Here is a 23,221-nt window from a genome sequence, read left to right as displayed (position 1 = left end):
AAATTTGTTGTTTTTATCGTTGCTGTTTGGTCCCATGTCATCATGACACCTCAAATGATTCTATACTTGTAGATTGTATCTGCATATTTTAGTAACTGTGAATTATTTCTGCCATGTTTTAGCATTCAAGATGTCAGTTAACATATTTTTTGATGCTGGAGTTAAAAAGTTTTAAATGTTGGGAGCAAAATACCCGAGAAATCTGGGTCAATTTCATCGTTGGAAATTTCTAATATTGGAATATCAGAATCATAAAATTGGATATACAATCTCATCAGTAGGATAAAAAAATCAGAAAAAATCTCTGACATCATGATAGGCAAGATCTTTGTGAAATTGGTGACAAAAACAAGAGCATAGATTTAGGGAGATTCTAGAATATCAAACAGGATAAATGTAAGTGCCTTAAATGTGACAAATCAGTAAGACCGACTTGTGATTTCTCTCCCTAAATTGTTCAAATTCAGTCTTATCACAAGAATACTAAGAGAAAATTCCAATGAAAGGTCATATAAAAATTCCTACCTGTTAATATTTTAAACTATCAAACTTACAAAGAAAACTCAGTAACTGTATGCATTGTCTCAGCTGGTGGGAGCCTAAAGAACTATAAAATCAATATGATATGAATTGCTGGATGGGGTCTTAAAATAGGAAAAGAACACTGGATAAAAACTGACCAAGTATTACTAAATTAAGAGATTTAGTTAATACTAAATTGTTAATATTATTTCATTAATTATAACAAATATTTCCTATACAATGGTATATAAAATTGATGAGTGGACATTTGTAATGTGATTGATAAAAGTTTTTCCTAAGTGCACCTATAAAATTATTTTTAAAAATAAATGCCTATAGAGTCAGGAGTGATTACAAATGCCTTAAATCCAAATGTTCAGGCAGTTCTGGTAGGGGGATCCCCGTGAGTTTTTGAGAATTTAAATATTCAGCCATTGATGAGGAAATTGTTTCGAAATCTGGCAATTGATATCAAATTATAGTGTTATTATAAAAAGCACATGCTGCTTATTGACCTTTCAATTTTAAAGTTTAAAATTGTATGTAGATATTTTGTGCCTAAATAAACAGTGATATTGATCTGATCACATCCATTAATAGGCATCTTGGACTAAGAACAATATTAAAAATTATGGAAAGAACTTGCTGTGATGTTACCATAAAATATTGATGACACATTCTTTAACTGTGAATAAATTTGGTGCAGAACATAAAATTTTGATTGCAAAACCCCATTTTCCAGGATTTGTGAACTTTTTTTGAATGATTTATTATTTATTTATTTATTACAGACAGAGGCAGAGAGAGAAACAGAGTAGAGATAGAATGGGCACTACTGGGCCTCAGGCCACTGCAAAACAACTACAGACACATTCAGCACCATGTGTATCTGTCTTAGGTGGGACCTGGAGAATTGATGTTGGGTCCTTAGGCTTCACAGACATGTGCCTTACCCACTAAGCTATCTCTCTAGCTCCTGAGGACTTTTATAATTAGTTCAATCAATATTTTGGATTCTGGTTTTCATAAATGCTCTCATTAGTACCTAGACTCTAGGTTACCTATAGGAATAAAGTATGTTTTGTGACCTTATTAACATATAGACTAGAATTGCCAGGTGGTTATGCAATTAAAAAATCTCATTATCAGAATCGCTTCTATTTTCTGCCCTTCATCATCATTTTAAACAGATTATTTAGAAAGTTATTTATATTTTCAGAATCTACTTACTTTAATATTTGAACCCTTTTGACTAGTATTAAGTTTCCTAATAGATACATAATTTAACAGAAAGCCCCTTAACTTCTAAACTACATAGATCTACCTTCAGTTTATTTTTCTTCCCTTGGCTTTAGAGTCCATCTGTCAACTTTTTTTTTTTTCTTTATTAGTTATATACATACTCAGTGTGTAAACAGCCATCTTGGTACTGTAGTTAGCCTCCTCCCTATCCTCCCCCTCCCCCGCACTAAAGGGACCCTCCTTGTTAAGGACTGAGGGTCATGCATTGTGGGGGTAACCATCAGTTATGGAGAAGAAACAAAGTCTCTGTGCATAATGTCCAAACTCAGCTCTAACAAACATTCTTCCACCTCTTCTGTGAATTTGCCTGAGACATGTTGGGTTACTTTTAGGTCTACTTCAGTGATAAGCACTTGGGAGCCTCTGCTGTTCTGGATATGTGGTTTTGTAGGAGTTGAGTGTTCTCTGTGTCTATCTCCTTTCACCCTTGTGCTGCTATCAGGTTCAGGGAGAAAATAGCACTTTCTCATTTCCCCAATTACTCTATGGTTTCAGCTGGGGCCGGGTTGGGGTGCAATGGGATGATTATCTCCTTAGGTTCTGCATCCATCTGCAAAAGAGAAGCAGGTTCTCAAGAGTAAAGTCAGCACCATATAAATGAGATAACCATTATTATTGTAGAAAGAATTTAATGGGTGTAGGCCCTTTTGTAGCCGAAGATTTGTGAGAGCTTGATATTGGAGAGTGAACTCATTTTGTGGTTATGGTTCTGACTTTTTTCCTAGTTCCAGCTATGGGTTCTGTTCCACTAAGCAGATCTGTTAGCCAATTCAAGAGCAGTTGGTTACTCACCATGGCTGTGTGCAACTACTGCACTTGGGTGAACATCACATCAGGTTGTTTGCTGCAGAGTAGCTTAGACCACTAGTTGCTTTGCCATTTTCCCCCAGTGGCTCATGTAGCAATAGACAAGCTAACTGTCTGAGAAAGGTCTGACAAATTTTTAAACCTTATGTGTTGAATCTGCTGTCATCAATCATTTTTGCTCCAAGCTATTCTTTTTTTTTTTTTTTTTTTGGTATGGTCTCATTCTAGTCCAGGCTGACTTGGAATTCACTGTGTAGTCTCAGGTTGGCCTTAAACTCATGGTGATCCTCCTACCTATGGCCCCCAAGAACTGTGGTTAAAAGCATGCACCGCTACACCTAGCTTCTTCAAGCTATTCTTTTGACTGGTTGTTTCCCAAAGTATGCTCAACTAAATCCTTAGTTTATGAAGATACTGGATTGTAAAAGATTCAAGGCTGTATATGAGAAACAGATTCATAGCTAACACCTCAATAACATAAGAGGTTATAATTTATTAATAAACATATTTTTTTTACCTACTGTTACATGAGCAAAAAAGAAAAAGATGTAACTTGAGAAAAGTGGACTGAGTCCCAGGAGCATCAGTATTTTTGGATTTAGTTGGATGAAGAGTGAGGTGTAGCTGAAGTAAGAGTTTGAGCTAATGATAATAAACCAGGAGGGATTAGCCAGTCCTGCTTATTCAGATTCTTCTGGGCATCTCTGTTGTCATCTTTTCTTTAGACATAAGGATCATGTGACCTGCTTATGAAGGAGGCAAGCCAGAGAATTCCTTTGCCTTATAAAGAAAGATGATCAAAGGTCAATGAGTATTTCTTGTATGTGCCTCTAATGTTTCTCAATTTTTATCAGCTTAGAAGAGTCAGAATTTCCAAGAATTAGATTTTGCTCTACTGAGTTTGGGGCTTTTAGCAATTCTCATCTTTGGGTTCAAGTTACGTACATTTCATTTCTTATTCCACCTCTGGTAATATGGCTGATGTGAATTAAAGTATGGGGTCCTCAGCTTCCTCAGCAGCCCAGTCAGCTAATAATAGTGTCTTTTTCCTGGTGCATGTGCTAGATTGGTATCCTGGTTGTGATGTACTTAGAGCTATTCCTGTAAGGCAGAGGATGCCATGTTAAGTGAGAACATCATCCAGGTCAAATGACTCATTGTTCTGAGAACTATGCCTGAGACAACCAAAAATAGTAAATGTTCCTTCACACCATACTTTTTTGAGATAACTTTTAAAAAGTATGAAAACACAAAAGCACACAAAATTCCCGAAACTAAAAATGTCTGTATTCTTGATACTGCTTTCTGTGATTTTTATTTCTAATCTGGCATAATTACAAATAATTATGCCTATTTTTGTTTTGATAAGTTGGCTACTTTTGGACTCTTCTAAGTACATTGAACTTCTTAAAGTTATCATGAATTAAAGTTAATGTCCAATTCTAGAAAAAAATTGTATAGTGTATGATATCATACATTTACAGGCTATTATACATATTACACATATTACAAGTTGTTATACAGTTACAATTTTACAGAAATAGCAAAATCAAATTCTAAAATTGTTATGGAAATTTTCTTCCATCACAAATTGTTTGAACCCTGCTCCTTCATTTTATGTTTGGAAATTAGTTAGTATACTCTAATCTCATCAATAATTTTTAAAAAATTATCTTTTCACTCTAGATCATCTGTAATTTTCAAGGATGATTTAGAATAAATTTGTTAAAATCAATAAGGAAATAAAACAACTAGAATTTTTATTGATTCCATTGAACTAATAGACCAAGTTAGGGATAAGGAGTACCATATTATTGAACCTTTGTAGCTCATAAAATTAATATTTATTTACATATGAAATTCTTAATGATTCTTTCAGTTATGCTATAATTTTCAGTATATAGATCTTGTACATATTTTGTTGAGTGAATTGTTCCCTAAACATTTTATTTAAATTTTCTGAAACTATTGAAATGGATATTTCAGTAAAACTCTTTTCCAATTGTTTGTTACTGTTTTACAGACAAATACCTGAATTCACCCCTTATCTGTAATAATTCTCTTCTTGGGTCACTGGAATGTGCATGACATTAGAAGTATGTTATTTTGCTTCTTCCTTTCCACTCTATGTCAATGTCATTTTCCTGTCATGATTTCACTGCTATTTATACAAGACTTTCAGTTCCATGTCAGTTAAAAGTAACCCTAATGAAATGAATAGCTTGATATTTTCAAGGAAATATTCTGGCTTTAACCAATGATATCAAATTGTAAGTGCCCCTCTAGATTTTGGAGATTTTTGTCAGTGTTGGGTGTCAATTTTTGATTCAAATACTTTATCTCAGTCCATTGAGGTAATTGTGTTATTTTCCTCATTATTAAGTAACTATAAGACATTAATTAATTTATTTTAAATGTTAAATGTTTCTTTGTTTTAGGTGATCAAAACCAAAGCATCTTACAGTAAGCTCTGGGAACTGTTCATATGACTTTCACCTACATTTTCTTTGCTTAGTTCTTTGTGTATCCATCAAACAACATGTCATAAGCACAACCTGCAGCAGAAGACTCAAGATAGATTTACAGTGATTTCTTATGATTTGTTGTCTTTGATTCTATATCTGCAGTCTCACCTTCCTTAGGCTCCTTGAGCTGTGATATCTGTGATTCACTGGAATATCACCTTCAGATCACATTCCCTTTCTTGGAAAGAAAGGAAGCCATATTTGCTTTGCTTTTCTCAAGATAACAACCCTGTGGTTCCTACATAGTAGGGTAAGAGACAGTTTGACTTTTGGGTTATCCTTATTTTATTTAGACATTATGAGAACATAAATTCAGTAATAATCTATCATGCCACAGAAGGTTAATTTTGGTGATTATTTTCTTTTAAAAATTCACCTTTTAATTAATATTTTAAGTTTCATAATATTAAGAACATATTTTGTATGGCTGCATCGTGTGTAGGTATTCTCCTTTCCTTCCTCCCTGCCCCCATTCTACAGGCAATTACTATAATGTAGTGAGGAATTTGTTCATGTTTGGAATAAATTAGTAAACCTCCCTGTTACTATAATTTGCATTCAAAATACATGCCACAAAAATGCTTCCCTATCTTAATGTAGTCATTTATAATAATTTTCAAAACTGAACATGAAAGTCTAGTTTTAAGTTTCTGTTTAGAAACTTACTCCACATATAACTTTACAAAAGTTTACAAGCAACTTTGCATAATAATACTCATTTTCGTGTTGTTTGTGATTATGAACTATTACAGATCATCTAAATATCTTTTAATTTAATGATGATGCAAAACTTAGGACAAAATAAATAAATGAAATTGAATCAACTTCTGAAAATATATTGTTTGGATTGTCAAGGTAATTTGGCATTAAAAGTAAGAAGATATTCATGGATAATTTGTTGTGTATCATGAATATACATTATATAGCTCACATTTCCCTTAATTTTCTACTAATTAATGTTTAACTTATTAAAATTTATTTATTTACTTGAGACAGAGAGAGAGTGTGAGATTATGAGTGCCAGGGCCTCCTGCCACTGCAAATGAACTCCAGACTCATGCACCACTTCATGCATCTGGCTTCTTGGGTACTCAGGAATTGAACCCAAACCATCAGGCTTTGGAAGTAAATGTCTTTAACCACTGAGTAATCTCTCTACTACTCTACTAATTTCCTAATGGGTGTTGTTAATATTGTGATGTTTTGTTTCAAGACATTACTTCTTTACTTAATAAGAGCACTGAATTAATTTATTTACAAATTCATTTGATTGCTCTAGACTTGCTTTTAAGATTTGTTAGGAGTCTATCATACTTTTTTTCCTCTAAGATTAGATCACTAGACTATATCACATTATTAGAATAATGTCTTCCTGAGGCATATTCCAAATACCTTGAGTGTTTATAAATCTTTCTAGAATCATTAATTGAAGATCAAATGTCTCATAATCAGGTATTAACTACCACAGTTGATAATCAAAATTTTCCACTAGTTGATTTTGCTGTTGTAAAACTGTTTAAAGGTACATTATACTTTTCTTGATCCCTTGGTCCCTTGTCCTGGTAACTTAAAACAGATTAGATAGAGAAAGAAAACACAAGATTTTGGCATTTTTTTCTTGACCACATATCTTCTGTTTCTGTTATTCAGTGATTCAGTATGCCCAAATAATTTAATTTCTCTTTTTATTTGCTATCTCTCCCTCTCTTTATGAACTTTTCTCTATCTTCCTCTACTGTGAACTTGCTAGCCTTGTACCTGAGTCTGTATGAGATTTGCATAGGCAACCAAATTAACCATCTGACTTACTGTCACAAAATTCACTGGGGGCTTGAGAAATGCCTCAGAAGTTAGATGAATTTGCTATGTAAGCATGAGTGCCTAACAGGGCCCAAGACTACTGGAGCCTGATTTTCCTGCATCCATAGATACAGCTAAGCAGATGACCATTAGTACCTGCAACTGAAGTCCTGCAGAAAGCAGAGACTAGAGAATCACTGGGACTTGCTAACTGAGAAAGCATAGAAAATGACAGTGATGAGTTGATTGTGAGATTCAGTCTCCAGAAAACAGTCAAATGAATGAACAATGTAGAATATCTGAGGCTCTCCTCTGGCCTCTGCACATGTTCACCTCTACACAGGTGTCAAAACACATGCATTACTCTACACACATACTCTTCACAAATACACACATAATAACAAAAGTAAATAAAAACTGTCATAGGTGCATTATTTACCATCATAACTCCAACCTACGTGCCTATTGCTCAAGTCTGAAAACTTATTATATAAGTTGCTATTGACTGGCTTTAAAGATTCTATGGGATAAAACAATTAAAGATGGGATAAAACAGTCAGGTGACAGCCATATCAAAAAAGATCAGAGTAGTGTTTTGAACTTATCCATTTAAAATAAAGTAAAATATATTTCATATATTTTTAAATACTATAACAACTTTTGAGGTATTTCCTTGTAACATTAGAATAGTTACATTAGTTCAAGAGATATAATATTTTCTTTTAATTGTTTGTCAGGCATATATACACATATGTAAAATATTTATATAAACAAATATATGAGTGATAGTTCTGTGATATTTGTTGAGTTTGATTAGTCCATAGCTTGCAGCTTTCTGGTAGGAAATCTATAAAAGATTCATTATAATTCTTTTTGAATTTCTTTTTGGGGCTGAATACCATGTAAATTTCAAATGCTCTTAAACTTTTTCTACTTCATCAGACCTAGTTCTGTTTTAGATTCAAGTTCAAATGTTACTGTGCTTACTCCACATATTGTTTGAATTCTTATTCTGAGATGGCATTTATGATCTTACATAGACCTTTTGGGGACTATGATTATAAAATGGACTTCCACTTTCCTACCCCTGGTTGAACATGCCTCTCAGGGAAGTTGGTGTGCACAGATATGCAACTCTCAGCTTTAACTCTTTAATCCCAGTTTGTAACTTCCTAAACCTAGTCCTATATCTCTTCCTTTTCCCTTTTGTACCTTATTTTGCATGTCTTAAGTTTCTTCTATTGATATATAGGGTAATGGAAAAAAGCACTTTAATACTTCTCAGAATAAAACATATGCCATAGAAAAATTTCTTATACTGGTTGTAAAGATTCTAAGTTATTGTGGCCCATGGGAAAATTCTAGAAGTGTTATTTTAGTGTAAATCAAATCATAAGAAGCAGGCTAATAAACATGTTTTATTCTAGTAGGGTGAATATATTCCTCCATAAGTTAGTTAATCATTTGTCTGTATATTATGTCACTTTTATTATCTTTTAAAACATCTACTACCCTTCCCATATTTTCATCTTTAAACTTTTACAAAAAATACATTTGTAGGTATTCTGCAAATTTGGTCAGGTATCCTTAAGCCATACATATAATATAACATCTAGCACATGCTAGACTGGTAATTTTTGATCACTGAAAGCGATCTATTTGGGCTGGAAAAATGTGTCAGTGGTAAAGATTCTTGCCTGCAAAGCCTGATGACCCAGGTTCAATTCCCCAAGACCCATGTAAAGCCATATGCACAAAGTGGCACATGCATCAGGAGCTTGTTCACAGGGGCCAGAGGCCCTGATGTGCAACCATTCTCTATCTCTATCTCTATCTTTATCTCTATCTCTATTTCTCTCTTTGCTTGCATATATATGTATATGTACATATAAATTTTTATTATATATAATATATATTATTAATCATATAACTTAACCAATATATATTTTTATTATTAAATTAAAAAAATTAAAATACCCATATGAGGGCTGGAGAGATGGTTTAGTAGTTAAGGTACCTGCCTGCAAAGCCAAAGGGTCCATTTTCGATTCCCCAGAACCCATATAAGCCAGTTGCACAAGGTGATACAGGCATCTAGAGCTCGTTTGCAGTGGCTAGAGGCCCTGGCATGCCTACTCTGTTCCTTCCTCCCTTCCTCCCTCCCACCCTGTCTCTCTCTTTCCCTTTCTCAATTAAATTTAAAAAAATTTTTTTTTTTTTTCTTCTGGTAACAGTTTGGTAGTCAGGACTCAGTCTTCCTGGAACAATGGACAGTTCTTTCAAGTCTGATGCAAATTTCTTTGCAAGGAACTGGTTATTTGTGTTTTACTTATAAAGAAGGAACGACTCATCTAAAACCACATGGTTTTGTGCAAATCTGGAGCAAGAAGAGTAGGATGGCAAAACTGAAAAAAAAAAAAAAAAGCATTAATTGAAATGGTGAAAAGAGAAAAGGAAGTTGAACTGGTAGTTTCTTCCAAATCTAGAAAAAATATCAATGGATAATTCAGCTGAGTAATATTCCAAGTGTGTTCCATAGATGTTGTGGAAAGATACTCTATAGCCTTCACTCACAGTTAAAAAGCAGTGGCTCCTTAGTTGTGATTATCTTTCACAGATGCTGAACATGTGAAGATGTTCTTGGATACTTTTCATAAAATCCGATTTCCACTTGTGAAGCCTGAGAATGACTGACATGGCAGAAGTACACAGAAAGTCGTGAACAAAGTCTGCTTTACAGAGAGTGCAACAAGCCAGTTTCTTCATTCTTCAGAAGCACAGAGGGAAGTGCAACATCTCTCTCTAAGGAGAAGCCTTTGTCGGTGCCAAATTCACCCACCAACCATGTTGAGAAAGAGTTATTAAAAAATCGAGGTGAGAAGAGGAAAACAATATTATCTAACTGAGAGCTGAATGTGGATAATCTGAAAGAAAACATACCTATGCCAAGCAAGATATTTAGAAGATCTCACTTGAATCATGAGAGCAACAAAAGAGAAAAGTTATTGAGCTTAAACATTCAAGAGAAACATAGAGATATGAAAACTGTTCTTTCAACGAATACCAACACTAATGGATATCTTATCCTAGATGAGACTGTACCTTCATTCAATGCCAGAATTAATGCATATCCTAACATAGATAAGACTGTCCCTTTATTCAGTTCCAACACTACTGTATATCCTCACAAGATGTGACTATTCCTTCATTCAATACCAATGCTAATAGAAACCCTAACCTAGATGTGACTGTCTCTTCATCCAGTACCATTGATTCTCCATTGGAATCAGAGAATATCCTGGAAAATCCAATTTGTAATCAAGTCCCTGTTTCCTTGGACACTTATGCAAAGACATCATGTGAAGGCTTCCCCAACGTAGGAAACACCTGTTACATGAATGCCCTTTTACAATCGCTCTTTGTGATTCCATCACTTGCTAACGGTTTATTCACTCAAGGCAACCTATGGGTGAAAGTGACCAATAATTTTATTGTCCCTTCCAGCCTGCTGTTTTCCTTGAAAGAGATTTCTGAGACAAGCACCAAGGGCATGTTACTTCTAAATATTAAAAATTCCATTTCGTACATTGGAGCCATATGCTGTGGAGTCAGCATGATGCTCACAAGTTTTCCAGTCAGTGTTTAGATCAGCTGAAAGAATGCACAAAGATCCTCAGCGCTATTGGGCCTGCTGAGATGCAAACCCACGGTGAAAATTCACATACACACGTGTGTGCTGGTGATGCTGCCTCCACAGTGTTCACGTGCCCCATTGTTAAGAATTTTGAGCTTGAGTGGCAGATTTGAATCGTTTATAGAGCCTGTGGAAAGGCTGCTGTCAAGACAGAGCTGAACAATTATTTTTCCATCAACCTGGACCCTGAACAAAAAGCATTTCCTCTGTCCCTCAAGATTATTGTGTTCTTTTTATATATATATATACCAGAAGAAGTTGGGTGTCACTATGAGAAGTGTGAGAGCAAGAATTCTGTCTTCAAGTACAAGTTTGGTAGGCACTATTAATTAATTAAGTTTGGTAGGTACACTATTAATGAAGAGTGTTTGCTAGTAAAGAATTACCAGCAAGTTAAAAATTCCAAGTACTTGAGTTTATCTTCCCATTAAGATAAGAACCTGAAGCCACTACTTCTTTTGGACAATGAAGTATCTGATGAGTTTCACAATGTCCTCAAAGTTCCCAAGATGTTTGGCCCATCAAAACCATCTATGAAGCTAACTATAGAATCCAATGATTCCGTGGTTCTACACACTGGACCAGATGAGGGTGATAAACTACAGATATTTTAGGGAGCATGTGAAGGAGCAAGTATGTGTGACAGTAGCAGAAAGTGGTTCAAAACTGGAACTACTCAATACAAAAAATGGGACACTCCATGAAAATAAGTTTCCAGCATCTGGGTATATGGTGAATGAGGGAGACACCTTCTTTCCTATGATCTGTAAACTTTTCAGCATTGCATATCCAGATTCTGCAGAGCATGATGTCCGACAGGTACCTAAATATCCAGACCTTAAGATCAGGAGGAAACAAATCTAGTTGGAGAGTCTGGATAACCTACACTCATTCTTGCATTGCATTCTTGTAAGAATCCTGCAAGCAAGTCCTGTAGCTGAGGGCAATGAAGCAAAGTCTGAGGAGCCAGACAGTCTTCAGACTTAGAGCCTCATCAGTGTCCTCAGCCTTACTGGGAACTCCAATGCAGGCCATTCTATTAGTGATGTGTATGGCTTTCAAAAGCAAGCATGGTTCTTGTACAATGATATGTGGATGTCAGAAATTCCAGAGGCCATGCTATAGAAGTTGAGGCTCCATGATAGCTACATTTTTTTTTTTTTTACTTGCACAATGAGATTTTTTTTTTTTTCTTTTGAGGTAGGGTCTCACTCTAGCCCAGGAGGACGTGGGATTCACTACAGAGTCTCAGGGTGGCCTGGAACTCATATCAATCCTCCTACCTCTGTTTCCCAAGTGCTGAGATTAAAGGCATGTACCACCGCCAGGCTCACAATGAGATTTTTGTGGCACTGTTGGAAAAAAGCAGTGGATTTCTAAGTTAATACCTTCAGGGGAAGGAGTGGATTCTTTCTCAGAACTACTCCCCTGGTGGAGAAAATTTCTGAACTTGGCCCAGAATAAAAAAATAAATAAACAGCTCCAGATGAAAGCTAAGCAACAACACCACAGAACAACAACAACAAAGTCTTCATTATTGTTGCAGGTTTTGAAGGCAACAGAGTCTTTCTGAGCTCTGGCTAGGCTTAGCTTGGGGGTTAGAGTGCCAGACACTCAATAGCCACTAAAAATTCCCAAGTCAAAAGTTCTTGATCCTATTTTCTTACAACTGGAAAAGGACTGACAAGTGCAGATGTAGCAGAAGTTCAAGTTATATGTATATATATATATATATATATATATATATATATATATATATATGTATATTTAATTGAAATGAAGCTTAAGCAGCAAGCTCTCAAGCTGGGAGGAGACTCAAGTAGATAAACAACTCCATAACTTAGACTGGTATGCTAAATTTTCTCCTACAAAATTACACAGAGCATTTCATGTTTTAATGGGATGGTTCTTAATGATGTCATTCTTAACCCAACAACAAAATAGGTACAAGGATTGATTATAGAAGCACAAAATTTGGGGTCCAAATCCACAATGACTGATTTCAAAATTATGTTAATGTCCCAGATAGCTCAAGCAGCAGTTGTTTAGTGTGTGGAATATTTCAGGTATCTTAATTATATTATTTAATTGTATTTAAGTTTTTCTATAACATTCATTTGTATACTTAATACAACTCCAACTAATACATGGAAAAATAAATTTTAAAAACGACCTATTTGAATTGTCTTATGTGAAACTTTAATGTTCAAAATAAGAAATATGTAAATGCAAAGCAATGCTTAGAATAGGGTTAGCTGCATTCTTACTATCTGGAAGCACCTATCTGAGTATCATATATGGTAGAAAATCTACCTTGTTATGTCCCAGTTATATCTCCAGGGTAGATGATCCTAAAAGGCAGAATCAAATCATTGAATAAACAAAAGGCTTTCTTAAAATATGCAATGAGTATGTTCTTTAGCCATAGGGACAAGGCACTAATGTATTTTAATATAAAAAAGGAACAATTATTAGGGACTTTTCTAATAAACCATTATCAATATTATATTAAACTGTGCTATAATATAACATAAACATAAATTGCATGTAAAATATCCTGTCACAGAAAATACTAATTTTATTAGCACTTGGTGGTATTAGAAGGAAAATATGGTTAACAGCAAGTAATAAATAAATGTACCAAGCAATAAACTCAATGTGAAACTGATATGATATGTATAGCACACTTCATTTCAATTTCCATAGTGCTACAATGAAAAGTTTGCTTATGTGAACTTTTTGTTTTCTTCTCAAGGCTTTAAGATGCTTTGGTACTACATAACTTGGTCTTTCCAAATAGGACATAAATTAAAATTAAGGTGCAATTTTACCTACAACCTCATTCTCATATAAAATTGTGACAATCTTTCTTAAGTTGCACCAATTTGCACTCTTGTTAAACATTAAAATATTTTCTTTAAGTATGATAAAGAAATTTGTAACAATTAATCAATTTAGCTTTATGTTTGTTATTTAAGCTTCAATTCTTTTCCCAGAAAAAATTCCTTAAAATCTTTTATTGATTTTAGTTTATTTTCAAAGAATAACAATATCATTTTGTAAAATGCTTCACAGCTTTCAGACAGTATTATTTTGATTCCAACATAAAACCTACTTTGCTTTATGATGAAGTGTCAAATTTAAGAGCAAGTGTAGAAATAAACATTATCAGAGAAGTATTACTTAATCATTTTGATTGCATAGCAGTATCATACTTTTTATATTTACTGAGTTGACTACATATTTTAAGCAGTTATTTTGTCTTGAGTAAACATACAGTATTGGGAGATAAGAGTAAAAATGGTTTGCTTATATAGCTAAAACAAGCTATAGAAAGATATAACTGTATCATATCAAGAAAACAATTTCTTGATTAATGAATAGGCTTGTTTCCAAATTGGCTTATACAAAATTTCTTTAAATGAGTATAATTGGGCATCTTATTCTATGGTAAAATATTATGTAAGTATACTATGTATAAAATACTTTGTAAATATGAATAATTCAACATATCAAATACCTTACCATTATGGTCAGGCAATGCACCATAATATAGGTTCAGAAGTGGGTGACTAACTTTTGACATAAGTTACATGTAGAAACAAGTGCAAGGTTAGTTGGCAAACCTCATGTTACACAAGGGAATATAAATACTCAAGAAGGAAAGCTTTATATAAATAGTTCTCGGTAATAAAGAGAAGATCTAGTTTAGATTCTGAAAGGTCATCATGTTCACAATGCATTCATCTAGACATCATTGTAATGCACTGTCTTGAAGAAGGAATTTAAACATTTAAGACTATTTTGCAGAGCTGGGGAAATGACTCAGTTGGTAAATGCTGTAGGTGGATGCCTCAGTTTCCAGACAAACTTGATGACCTGAATTTGAATTTGATCCCCACACTCTTTTTTTTTTCCTATTTATATTATTTCATGTCCTTCTCTTGCCTTAATTCTCCAATGAAGACTTTGAGTGTTGTGTTGAATATGAATAGAGAAAGGAATAATCTTGTGTTCCCAGCCCTAAATATAAAATCTAAATGGCATCATCCAAGGCTCAGGAAACCCCACAAAAGAAAGGTGGGCAAAAATACAAGAGCAGGGTGTTGGGAAGAGGGTTGCCATATGCTCTCTTCTGGATATGACATGGCTGTGATATCCATGAACTTAATGTCCATTTGGATTCCTGCACAGCACTGAGCGTGTTAATATTTCATCATGGATTGAGGGAAGGTTCAATTGACCCCACTCCTTACAGAGTAGCTAATGGCAGCTGATGACTAATGGGAGAGGGGAAATCACGTCATCAGAGGTGTAACCACTGGTTGGCTGTTCATTGTCCAGTAAACTTCCACCTATCATCATACAAACAACCCTAATTTATCTCTTCAGGTAAAAAAAAGTACATGAAGTTAGGAAGGAAATTCCATGATAAACTAAAAGGTTTTAGTGGGATGAAAAGGAGGGTGAGAGAAATTAATTGGGAGAGATGTAACTCCAGTGCATTTTGTACATTTATAAGCATCATAAAAAATAAAGACTCTAAAAACACATGGCTGGAGAGATGCGTGGTTGTTAAAAAAGCATGCAAAGCTCAATGGCCTGGCTTTGATTTCCTAGCACACAAGTAAAATTGATGCATGCATCAGGTGTTCATATTGTATGCAGTGGCAGGAGGCCCTGGTGCTCCCATTTTTTTCTCTCTCCCTCTGTTCTTGAAAATGACTTAATAAAAATATTGAAATAAAAATATAAAAACAAATTCAGAGCAAGAGAGATGGTTCAGCAGCTCTCCCTCTCTTCTTGAAAATGACTTAATAAAAATATTGAAATAAAAATATAAAAACAAATTCAGAGCAAGAGAGATGGTTAAGCAGCTAAAGGCACTTGCTTGAAAAGCCTGTTAGTCTGGGTTTGATTCCCCCGGACTCCTGTAAAGCCATATTACAAAGTGGTACATATGTCTGAAGTTCATTTACAGTGACAAGAGACTCTGGGTGGTCATACTCTTTCTTACCCATTTTATCTCATAAAAATATTTAAAAAAATTACTATTCAGAACAACAGATGTTTTCATAATGACTTTGAATAAAGAACCTAGTTTCTTAGTAATTGCAATGGAACTAATTTTAGAAGATAGAAGATATTCATCAAAAGATAAATGTACCTGCATTGTTTGAGTCCTTAAACACTCAAACTAAAAAATTGTTGAATTCTTCCCTATGCACTCATCTTAACTCTTTCTAACTTAATTTTAGCAGATTTTCATATGCATTTAATAATACTATGCATAATATCACTTAGTGTTGACTAATGTGTATTGTTACAAAACAATGCAATAAATAATATTTTCCTGAATAATACTTGAAATGAAGGTTTGGGATAGAATGCAATTGTGGTTATAGGAATAGCAAACCACAATCACAAGCCTGATAATTAATGCCCCAACTAAAATAAAACTTGACAAATGTTGACACTAACTAAAAAGGAAACTAAAAGTCAGTTTCAATCTAGCAAATACTACAGAAAAATATTACAAAAAGAAGCAATGACATGGTAAACAAAATGCATACACACATACACAGATACATATATATACATGCATATATTTATTTATAAAGAATTCTGGTTATAGTAAAAAAAAATAGGCCAGAAGCTTTGTACAGATCTTCTATATTAAAACTTATTAGGCTATTAACTGGAAGTTAACATTTCAGGGTACTGCATATTAACATTTTGAAATATTAAGTGGGCATTAACAGTGATCAATTTTTTCTTCTATGTTCCCTGATTTTTAGACAATTTTCTCAAAAACACTATATACCACAGTTTTAGTTCATGGAATACCAATTCTTCTAGCAACAAATATTTAGACAATTTAGACCAACTAATTAGATTTTTTTCTGGGAAATAAAATTAAAGAGGGAAAACTGAGTCCATCAAACTCAAAATAATACTGTGTCCTTATAGCATTCTATAGGCAAATTCCATAAGGACTTACATTTCACCAAAAATGTTATTTTTTATTTGACTCATTAATGTGCTAAAGATTTCTCATTTAATTCTCTGAGATAAACCCTAGATGTGAGATAAATTTATGTATGCTAAAATCCTTTACATTTGAGGTCAATAGAAAGTGTTCCCAAGCCATTTTAAATAACTCTACCCATATATTTAGCTCTTCTGTCTACAGTCTGTCAATCATTGCTTGTATAGTCATGTGACTTAACATAATGTGCCTGATGAGATTTCTCAGAAGCAGATGTAGCTGGCACAGCCTAACAGATGTTTTATGAAAATGTACTGTGGATATGCCCGAAAAAGATTCCTTAGATAGGGCATCAAGGATTACCTTGTCATCTATATGCCTTAAGAGTTAGATGGTTAACATTTTTATATGTATCTCCAGAGAATGTAAGATCTCAAATTAATATGATAGTCTGAATTCTTCCCTATACATTCCTTTTGACTTTTCCTCAGTTAGTTTAGCATATTTTCATTGATAAAGCAAGCAAATTAGATACACCCAATTTTTTTCTTAATTTTAGAAACATAATTAATATGTCTATTTGGACGTTTTTGTGTCTGAATGTGTGTTTTTGTGTGTGTCTGTGTATGCATGTGCCATTTTTTGTATTTGGGGATATGTCTTTACTGAAGATTCAAACCAGAACTTTGTCTGAGCTATCTCCCCAGCCCCTTTCTTAACCTTATGGAAAATTTCATACATGTTCATAATGTATTTTGATCCTCTCCTCTCTCATTACTTTCTTTGTTCCCCTTACCCCTGTTAAATCCTTCCACTGTACTTACTCTCTTTTCTAAGTAGTCTCTCTTCTACTTTATTTTATGTTATTTACTTGAGAGGGAGAGAGGTAGGCAGGTAGAGAGAGAGAGAGAGAGAGAGAGAGAGATAAAGAGAGAGATTGGGCACACCAGGGCCTCTAGCCACTGCAAATAACTCCAGATGCACTTGCCCCTTGTGCATCTGGCTTATGTGGGTCCTGGGGAGGTAGGCAGGTAGAGAGGAAGATAAAGAGAGGGAATAGGCATGCCAGGGCCTCTAGCCACTGCAAATAACTCCAGATGCACGTGTCCCCTTGTGCATCTGGCTTATGTTTGTCCTGGGGAATTGAACTTGGGTCCTTTGGCTTTGTAGTAAAGCACCTTAACTGCTAATCCATCTTTCTAGTCCTCTCTCTTCTATTTTTATGTCTTTGTTTCCATGTCATCCTCCATCAGCCAGTACAGAATGGTGATGGGCTCAATAGTGTACAAGTCTTGTTTAGTGAACAAAACCTGTTGTGAGGTTACCTATGCAACAGCCAGTTCATGTAGTGACAAGTGTTCATACTCATCTTTACCATCTCTGGCTGTTAAATTCTTCACTCACTCTCTTTTGCAATGTCCCCTGAGCTTTGGAAGGGATAATATAGATATCTCACTTAGTGGCAAGTACTCAACAATCACTGCTCAGCATTTTGACACTTGGTTACTCTTCCCAGTAGTTCCCACAAACTGCAAAAAGAAGCTTCTCTGAATAAAGGTGAGAATAGTACTAACCTATGTGCATGAACACAAATATTTAGAGGGTAGTTGATGGAAACATCTATTTTTATGTAATTCCTTCTCTTTCTTATTCTGCTAATTAATGCTTGTCTGAGAACTGCTCCCTTCAGACTTAGACAAGTGGAGGAGACCTGAGAGATCTGTTACCAGCAGATGTTACACACATATTCTACATAATAAACATATATTGATGCATTGCCATGATCACTCCCCCATCACAAAACCTCCAGAGACATTTTCTCCATACGTGTCCATGGATATATTTTTTAAAAACAATAGAAGCAAACCTTTCAGAATGGCAAGAACACACCTAGCAAAGTATAGGGGGGATTTAGGAAAGTGAATTTCACTATGACTATCTAACAGCTAGACTTTTGCTTTTACAGGGAAACAAACAAAGGGGTTATTTTCCTTTTGAGTTTATTCATGTATTTTGATTTGTATGGGTTTGAGAACTAAAATAATTGAATTGCTTTCTATGTTAAATTGAAAACATCAAAAATTCAAAGAGTACCTTGTGAGAAACAGCATGGGTATAAGTCTGAGAATCATGGCAGAAAACTGAAATCTGACATTTAGATACAAACAGGGATTTAAAAATTAAGAAGTGACATATTTTATGTTTTATTTTAAGTGTACACAATTATTTATGTATTTTTTAATGAAGCCCAACTAAGTAAGTGATTCTCTTTTAACTTTACTGATGCTTTGGGGTTCAACAAAAATAATTCTAGGCTTAGTAGAGCTCGAATTGCAGTATAAGCTAAACAATAAGTGAAATTGGTAGCATTTGAGATAATGATATTTATAAAGTGAAACAAAGGAAGAAAGATAAGTGCTTATATACACAAATAGTTTGAAATTACAGTTGCCTGATTGTGTCTTTAGTGGATTGGTTTTAAGACCTCCCACAGATAACAAATTCCACCTCTCATTTCTTATAGAAAATAAGATAGTATTTTGCATAGACTCTATCCATATCTTCCTGTATATTTACATAAAATTTAGCTTACTTATAATGATAGCTAACAATATGAATTATAGGTAAATAATTGCTATATTATATTGTTTAAATAATAATGAGAAGAAAAAAGTCTTTACATATTCAGTACAGATGCAATTTTTTAATGATATATTTTGATTTATAGTTGATTTGAATAGCTAGAACCTTACCATGTGTAAGAAGAGATGGCTATGTAAATTGGGTGGTAAATAATACTATGACAATACGATGTCGCACAGTATAAATGGATAAAACTTTTCACAACAACACATTTGAACTTAAAGATATATTTCAATAAAAAGTTAAGGAAGTGAGGACTATAGACTACTTCACTCCATTTATACAGAATTCAGAATGAGCAACGGTGATCTATAGTGACCGAAATAAGAATACTGGATTCACCTTGGCTCGGTAGTGACAGTGAAGTTGTACAAACACCCATTCTGTGTACTAGCACCACTGTCCACTCATACTGCCACTGAGGGATATAGAACTACTTCCCATTCAGAATCATTGTTAGAAAAACTTCAGTAAAATTATTGGACTCATTTTTCATGGACACTATAATAGCTAATTTTATGTGTGAACTTGACTAAGTTAATACAAACACATGTACTTGGTAAATCATTATTGCTCATTCTGTCTGTGAGAATGTTTCTGGACAAGATTGGTATTTGAGTCAGTAGACAGCAAAGGGATCTGCCTGCTGAATAGATTCAGACAAAACAAAACTGAGTAGGGATAACTGTCTTCTCTCGCCATTGAACATCAGAGCTCCTAGTATGCCTACCTTCATATCTTCCTAATCTTCATTTTTCATTTATTTTAACTTACTTACTTTGTCTTTTGATTGTTCATTTATTCTTTAATTATTGCAGTCTATCTTGTCAACTTTGACACTATTTTTGTTTCATTGTTATTGATTCATTAGTTAATTTGTCATTATCCCTATTTGCCTGCATTCTATTTTAGTGTACTAATTTCTGTTATTTTTATTTATTTTTAATATGGTAGCTAAGATCATTATTGTGAAATAATTTTTCATTTCTAACATATATTATTAAAGCTATGCATCCCTTAGTAGCTATAAACTTATATTCCATGTCGTATTTTAATTATTGCCTAATATTTTCTAATACTCATTCTAATGGCTTCTTCAACTTATCAATTATATAGAACATTCTGTGATATGCAAACAACAGCAAATTTTGTCTGAGAGAATCTCAGTTAGAGTTAATGAAATAATATAACTCAAGAATAATCAAAGAATGCACCATTTTATAGAAATTCGTTGTTTGGTTTAAAAACCTTCAAGTGGAACGAACCAATATAAGATCTATATCATATATATAACACATGGTCTTTTCACTTTAGGAGCATGTGAATATACTGTTTCTTCCTCATTATACAACCTCTGAAATGTCTCATTGATCATGAACACTTGTTGTGGCTGTTGTTTTAGAGCCCCTTGAACCTTTCCCATGTGCATGTATAGTCAAGGATCTGACAGGGCTTCCCATACAGATGTATAGGTCTAAATCTTTGCAAACACCTAATAGAAACCATCACATAGAAAAAGTTCAAACCATCAAACCAGCTCTGATCTTCAATTTGTTTCCTTTACACTCCAAAATAATTATTATCTGCTCTTGCTCTTATTCCATATGCCATGATTGCTTTCATAATTCTGTCCTTTGTAAAGTCTAAATTAATATCAGAAACCACTTTTTATGTTTCTTTTCTTTTACTTATCTGATTCCATACATAACACCTATCATCCAAATTCCATGATCAGTTTTTTTTATATTATGATGTGATGAAATAATTTTCTGATAATAGTAGGAAATAATTTTAATTACAGCTACTTTAAAATGGTCACAGATAGAGTGTTTGTACATTTTTGATGTAGGGGAATGATTTCATATTTGTATGTTAATAGGATCTACTCAATGAAGTCAAATTATAATAGTGCAAAAAGAGATGAAATTTTTAGGAACAAAAGCCTAATAACAGAGGAATATCACAGTACAGGTAAAGTGTCAGATATGGGAGCAATTTTTAAAAGTATAAAGTCCAACTCTATAAAGGCAGTGAGGGAAGGCATGCTTAGTTGCAATATGAAAATCAGAACCCTCTGTTTGACATGATAATGGTAATAGTAGTTTTGGTGAGTGAGAAGCTGTGAAATAATCAACTAGGATTGTGACAATGTATACATTCAAAGTTGATTCAATCTAGTTGTCAAGGGCATAAGAGACCCAATTAATGCTAGTAATCATGAATTTTAGGTCAAGGCAGGCCACATGATTTCATTTATGGTCAGTTATATAAATAAGTAGAAGGAGAGGGTAGATTCTTATGTTTAACAAAATAAATTGTAATTAATACTGTGACTAAGATGGAGCCAAAAGAGATTTAAAAAACTATGTGAGAGTTGTGTATTATTAGTTTCCACCACTGTCACAAAATACCTAACAAAAGTAAAATGAGGGTAGAAGGTTTCATGTTGACTCAAATTTTAAGAAGGATTTTATTTTGTTATGTTAATAAAGGCATGTGACAAGGGAAGCTCAACCCATGGCAGCAGAGGTATGCAACTATTGCTGCTCACACTGTGGAAAGCCAGTAAGTGAAAAACTATGCCAAACCCAGAACTGATTACCCCACATCTACTTACATACTTATATCTCTTCGTTCCCATATGACAAGCATTCTACATCCTCCCAAAGCAGTTCTTTTAGCCTAGAACCATGTGTCCACAGACATGATCCTATTTGGGACATTTTTGATTAAAATCATAGTATTTTACCTGTAGCCCTCATAGGGTTATAGTTATCTCATAAACAAAAATGTATTTACTATAAATGTAAATTATCCCAAAGTCTCAGAATTCTTAGTATTGTTCAAAATTATAAAGTATAAAGTTTCTTCTGGGACCCATGGCAATCTTAGTTTAGAGGCCCTGTAAAACCAAAAGAAAGTGACAAACTTCCAATATGCAATTGAACAGAATAAAGATTCACATTTCAGGGGCTGGAGAGATGGCTTAGCGGTTAAGCACTTGCCTGTGAAGCCTAAGGACCTTGGTTCGAGGCTTGATTCCCCAGGACCCACGTTAGCCATATGCACAAGGAAAAGCACGCGTCTGGAGCTCCTTTGCAGTGGCTGGAAGCCCTCGCACGCCCATCGCTCTCTGCCTCTTTGCCTCTCTCTCTCTCTCTCTCTCTCTCTCTCTCTCTCTCTCTCTCTGTCGCGCTCAAATAAATAAAAATAAAACATAAAAAAATTAAAAAAAAAAAAGATTCACATTTCAAAGTGGAGTGACAGAAATGTAGAAAGGGGATATTGGACCAAAGCAAGACTGAAACCCAATATTAAACCAGGAAACTCTCAGTGTGGCATATGGTAAACCTGATGGCAACTCTGAGCTTCAGTGGGCTTGTCAATCATTAAACTACAGCCCTGCCACTCACAGTACACATAGGACCTACCTTATGTCAGCTCCACTTGGTATCTGAAGCTTCCCTTTGCAGACATACCTAGTTCCTAGCATCTCCAATATCGTTAGGTTTCCACTACTACTTACATTTCATTTGCACATCTACTGTCAGGCATTTCTTACCCAGAAGCTCCTAATGGGAATCAGATACAAATGTAGTCTGTCTCACTAGATTTTTTCTGAAGCATTATTTCAACCCCTCATTGCCCCACATCTCTGGTGACCTACAATTCTGAAAACAAGCATGGAATATACAGTGCTAAGTGTTGGTTCCAACTCAAGATATAGCTGTACATGCTTGCATCAATGCTGTTGTTGTCTCTGAATGTCTGTGTGGCTGACCAAGGGAAATGATTATGGTATATGTTCATGTTTATGCAGAGCAAAGCTGTGGTGCCAAACTTTTCTTTTGTTTACAAATGGAATTCCTTAAATTGAATTTTCAATTTTTATATCCAGAAGCATTTGATTTTTCAGGTCGTGTCTTTAAGTTACCTTTT

This window comes from Jaculus jaculus, chromosome 6, assembly GCF_020740685.1.
Source record: "Jaculus jaculus isolate mJacJac1 chromosome 6, mJacJac1.mat.Y.cur, whole genome shotgun sequence".
Classification (NCBI taxonomy): Eukaryota; Metazoa; Chordata; class Mammalia; order Rodentia; family Dipodidae; genus Jaculus; species Jaculus jaculus.
The sequence above is the reverse complement of the archived record's forward strand: the minus strand, read 5'-3'. Positions refer to the sequence as shown.